At 30.1% G+C, this 6,027-nt stretch overlaps 1 protein-coding gene across 2 annotated transcripts in view; it reads right to left on the reverse strand.

Moving 5' to 3' along the window:
* Nucleotides 1–6,027, reverse strand: part of shop (sulfite oxidase) — a 73,492-nt gene that overhangs the window by 27,612 nt on the left and 39,853 nt on the right. The window lies entirely within an intron of this gene.

Genomic DNA, 6,027 nt, shown 5'->3' on the forward strand with positions numbered 1-6,027 from the left:
GCGCACAAAGGGTTCCGTAGCAGCAAATATAATAAATTACAGTTAAATCAACCTATCTCAAAAACTATAAGAGATACTTTGATCAAACCAAAAATCGTTGAAAGAGTTAATTAGCATGCATCACCTCTATTTTTTTTAGAATTTTATACCCCGTAGTTATAAAAATAGAGGGGGGGGGACATACTTTTTACGACTTTGAGAGCTGATATCTCAAAAACCGTTCACTTTAAGAAAAATGTTTTTTAGAAAACTTTATATCATTTTAAAAGACCTTTCCATTGATACCCCACACGGGTATGTACATCGAAAAAAAAAATTTCATCCCTCAGTTACATGTATGGGGGGCCCCACCCCCAATTCTTTTTTTTACTATTTAGTGTCATATTTTTGTAGCGGTTCATACAACACATATTCCCATCAAATTTCATCACTGTAGTACTTATAGTTTCCGAGTAAATCGGCTGTGACAGACGGACAGACGGACAGACGGACAGACGGACATGACGAAACTATAAGGGTTCCGTTTTTGCCATTTTGGCTACGGAACCCTAAAAAACCGCGTCAAAATCCGTTGCGTGGTTTCAAAGATTTAAGCATACAAAGGGACATAGGGACATAGGGACAGAGAAAGCGACTTTGTTTTATACTATGTAGTGAAGTATGGATAGATTACCTTTTGGAACAATTATATTTATTTGAGTTTATCTACGTGTAAGTCGTTTTGACAACAGATTAGCCATCAGCTAAGTACAAACCGCACAACAAAGAATTGCAAATAAAATAAGTACCTAATCATGTTTATTGTTTCTATATATCTTTAGGGTTCCTGAAAACTGCTCGCAAAATTCCACGTAAATTGAGTGCGATAAATAGATGAAGATAAGAAGAATTATAGTACTCATTACTCCGGAATAGCCTGTATTTTAACTGTTAATGGCTTATGGGATAAATTTTAAAGGGAAGATAGAGGCGAAGTTCTTGTAATAAACTTATTTAATAATAATCAGAGCTAAAACTATATTATGATAAAAATTGAAAGGAAAATAAAGTTTCTTTCATAATTTGTAGGTAACCTATAACCACTTTTGTTTTTATAAACTTCTACCACCCTTTTATCAATAAGTAGGTAGTTAGATATTGTCAAAATTAAAATAATATACTCAAGTTGCAAATTGAAATACAATTTAGCATGAAATTGTTGAAACAAGGTTGAAACATTAAAATTTAAAAATTCAAACATGCAATACATTCAATTACAGATCTTTACTGATATATAAAATCAAGTATTCCCAATATTGTAACACAAATTATTTTCCAATCAAAGCCCGCAGGCCGTGGACAATAAAATATTATCTGAAATAGTTAATCCTGTGATGAATCGTCTTGGCCACGATTCATTCGCTTTATATGCTGCCTAGTAAATCACACGGGAATTGTTCCATAAATATAAAACACGGGGTATAAATTTCAATAATAAAAATGTAAAAGAACTATTTCGGTTGTATTACCTGGGTGTAGTTTAGTTTTATTGATCTAAGCATTACTGCCCCGAGCAAGCTCAAGTTTGTTTGTATGCACGCGTAAATCTCAGGAACTACTGGGCCGATTTCAAACATTCTTTCATCGTTAGATATATGTATGTAATCCAAAGAGATGTAATCCCTGAATGCTATAGGTCGTTTCACATATTATTATGTTCCACGGGCGAAGCTAAAGAGGATCGCTAATTAGATGTTAATTAGTATAATAATGATGATTCAGCATTTCTTTCCACACAAAAGTATCTGATGAAATTTAGTACAGATAGGATATGTAGGTACGTAGATACTAAATACATAGTGTTGTTTTTCATAATGCTCATAGGCTACTTTTACTTTTTTAATTTCAAATCTTTGGTTAGTTCAATATTGCTGTCTCGTGACTAGGCATAACTGTGTACAGTACTCCAAAATTAATAATGCGCATGCAGATCTTCGCTAATTATCGTATTTCCAGAAACACCAGAATCACCCCGAATCATTGAATCGTAACCGTAAGTGCCCTTAACAATGCACTTGCATCTTGCACCTTGTTCGAAAGAAATAAGAGTCAATTCAGAGTCATACACAATTGAAAACAATTCGGGCGATAGGTGACGGTAGCCTGTCAGTCAAAAAATTCAAAAATCCGTCAGTCGTCTTTATATATTGGTGGTGACCGCACGTATTATCTCTGTATGGAATTATATAGAGCTGCTGTTACATACTCTTCTTAGTTTTGTTTCAAAGTTGAATTTTCCGGTGATATGATTATTTACACAGGTAGCAGATAGCAGTGGGGAAAGTGAAAATTAATAAGAGCATAATGAAAGTTCTGATCATTCTACGATATCAGAAATAGAGATAATCCCTGATTCTGTAAATCCTTTTGACTGAGATTTTAATGATTAGATTTCACGATTCGAATTCGAATCGAAAATCATTTTTTTAAATACATATAAACTTTGTCTTATTTTAACCTTCCATACATCCATCATTACGCCAGTTTCAGTAAGACACTTTAATAGTTCTAGGTATAGACTTTTCCAAGTAGATCAACACAACAAATATATATTCGCAATCGTGTGGCTTATCCTCGCTATTAACTTACATTGAATTATCGAAACAAATTTCGTTACTTATCTCTTTTACCATAAAATCACAATAAAACTCATAATTCTAATAAACTATGCATGAAGAAAATACATTTAACCACTCTATATACATATCGTCTTCGGAGGCTCGGGGAATATGACAGTTGCCGAACAGTGACGAATTTTTCTATGCGCATTATCAGTTTGGGAGTACTGTACATAACAGTGCTTTGATTATAATATTAGATAAACCTTTTAGGACTATCTTCGATATTAATGATTATATGTACATGAAAATCCACACAAGTTCTAGCTATTCTCGATGGTGAGCTATTTGAACAGCTTTTAAATGCCAGTCGTAGAAAAAACAAGAAAGGGTAACAAAAAAAACACAAAATAATTCCAAAATTACGTGTAATTAAAAAAAATAACATAAAAAATGTACTTACAACCGAAAATCTTAAAATAAAACATTATAATTCATGTAATATTTTATTTCTTTCTCATACAACATGCACTTCGACCGCCGACCGCTGAACGAACTCAGCTATAAAATTCTATATAAATCTATACATTATAATTGTATCTATTACATATATTAATCGTATTGCTTTTAAGCACGCATTAAATGAATTAAGTTACATTTGTTCACAACTTCTGAAAATGTTGTGTATAGCTTATCTGTCAGTTAAAATGACAATGCATTGAAATATAAGACAAGTGTTAAGCTATCAGTAACTCTATCAGCAAGTTGTGAACAGGGCCTTAGTGTATATTTCCATGTTTGTTTACAGCTTTAGAAATATAAACAAAATTATATTTTATTGAATAACAATTATGAACACAAAAGGATATATTCTGAGATATCAAATAAATAAAAAAACAAACCATTATTTTACACAATCATATTACTATATATTTTTGTCACTTTGACAAGAAAGAACGTACACGTGTACATAATTATATTACAAAAAATAGATTTGATCCGATGATCGATCGAACTAAGGCTCTAAGTCAAAAACAAATAAAAAATATCTACATAATTGGGAATTTTGCTGTAAACATTGATTGATCATTTCCAATACATATAATAAATTTATACTAATTTACTACCACAAGAGATACTTTGCAAAAACGCACACATCACATATAGGTATAAGATTATTAGTTATTACCGTGTATTCTTTCGTCATTACGTAATGTATTTACAAAATTCAACCTTATTTTAAAGCAGTAAGGTAACAATTTATTATTAATAAAGTTACTGGCCCATTTTTGCGTTTTATCATATAGAAAGAAAAAAAGACTTTCTTTCTTTACTAATATCTCTTGTAGTAGTAAAGTAATAGCCATTCGTTGACCAAAGAAAATTCTAGAGAGGTGTCAAGATACACATGGATGGAACGAAGTTACTAAAAAAACTGTCTGGCTTTCTATGAGAGAGAGAGAGACAGACAGATAAACATGCGCACACCGCACGGCTTACAACTATAGCAAAAATTGTTGATATAACTTTTGCTCTTAAGTGTAGCCCCCTTTCGCAACTTCGTTCCAATACCTAACCTATCGTATATATATTATGTACTGTATGGTTGAGATATAAATTTGTACTATAACGTAATTCATTTAATCGTTATTTTAAGCTAATGAGGTCATTTCATTCAAATTGTAATTATAACGAAAAGGTAATGTAAAAAAAGCGATTGGTGTGCTGTTGTTTTATTTTTATATATAAAGTATTTTCGATGGGTAAATTAAATTTATATTAAATTTTGAAAATATTTCAGGAATTTGCACTTTACACAAATTATTTTGTGTTTTCTTTATTGTTTCTTATCTTCACATACCTATTACAGCAAAAGTTGCTCTTTTTTGTAATAGAAGATCCAAAAGCCAAAGATACTAGTATAGTGTATACCTAATAAATAGAGATTTTTCGATACTTAAAAAGCTCAAAGACAGAAAAGCTTTTTTTACGACTTTTTATATTACGACTTTAATATCCTATTTAATAATTTTTTTAACGATTTTATACATAAAAATAGTACAACGGCACACGACTTTGAGCACGCCATGAGCACCCTGATGTCAATATATAAAAAAAAATTTTTCATACACATTGTATTACGGAACAAGTATTTTTTTTAACCGACTTCAAAAAAAGGAGGAGGTTATTTACGGAAGACGGTTAATGAAAACCTTTTATATCCAATAGTTTTAGATACTCCATTAGATTATTATATTTGACTCGCTAAAAACCAAATATTAGAGCATTTAATAGATGGAAAAAATGTGATATTTTCAATAAAAAAAATACTTATCCCGTAACAAAAGAAGCATTAACTTCACAAAGCGAAACACCATGATTTTGTATAAATGTATATTTGTCTATCGGCCCATTGCTCAAACGGAACTCAACTTTGAAAAACAACTCAACTTGAGTATCGTTTGAGAAATCGGTGTGTCTTAAAACAAGAGCGTAGGGTTTTATTGAAGCATAGAATGTTGAATTTAACTTAAACAGGAGAAGATTCTCTTATTTTTGGTTAAAAAAATATAAAAAAATCAGGATTTTGTCAATATTATGTGTGAATATTTATTTTATAGTTATACAAAACTAATTTATTAATTCTACACACTCAATCTTTTATTGAAAGAAAAATTGAAAAAAAATCCATTCAATTCTTCAATGAAACCCCAACATTTCCATATAACTACTTAAAATTATTCTCTATACGCATTTATTTTATTTGTTAAGTAACAATCTGTGATATCGAGTTTTGATAGCGTACGATTTCAATACGATTCAACGATAAAAAAAATAAAAAATGTTTGTTTTATTACAAAAAAAAAGCTTCAGTCTACGAAATTAGGACAAATAAATGAAAAACTTTCTGTCAAAAAAAATATAGTCTTCTTAAAAAACCTCCTCCTTTTTTGAAGAAAAATTCGAAGTAAATTTCAATGCTATCAAAACTCGATATCCAGTTCTTTAAACCACTATTAAATAGCAACTGACTTCTGACATTAATGGCGTTTTTTTGTATATAATCTGCACAACGTTACGTACTTATGTTTATTATTACACAGAAACACAGTTCGACAAAAATCTAGTAACACATTGAAATAGAAAAAAATATGTCAAAGAATTCCTTTGATAAATGAATCACAAAATTATAATTATAATAATTCCGAAAATTATTAATAATTGTAAATGAAAAGAAACTAATTTCGAACTGTGCTTCCATACGTCTCTATAATAACTTGTATCATTAAAGGATGCATTAAAGATATTTTAAATTTTTATTGATATTTGCACATTTATGTAAATGAAGATTCAATATTTTTTTTATTTCCGCTTCTTTTGCGGTTTGAAAAACACACACATAGAAAAAACAAATGTACGTGATTAAACC

The sequence above is a fragment of the Colias philodice genome, chromosome 6, assembly GCF_061535455.1.
Source record: "Colias philodice isolate Cphi_HAF_F1 chromosome 6, ilColPhil1 Martin Lab GWU primary, whole genome shotgun sequence".
NCBI classification, from domain to species: Eukaryota; Metazoa; Arthropoda; class Insecta; order Lepidoptera; family Pieridae; genus Colias; species Colias philodice.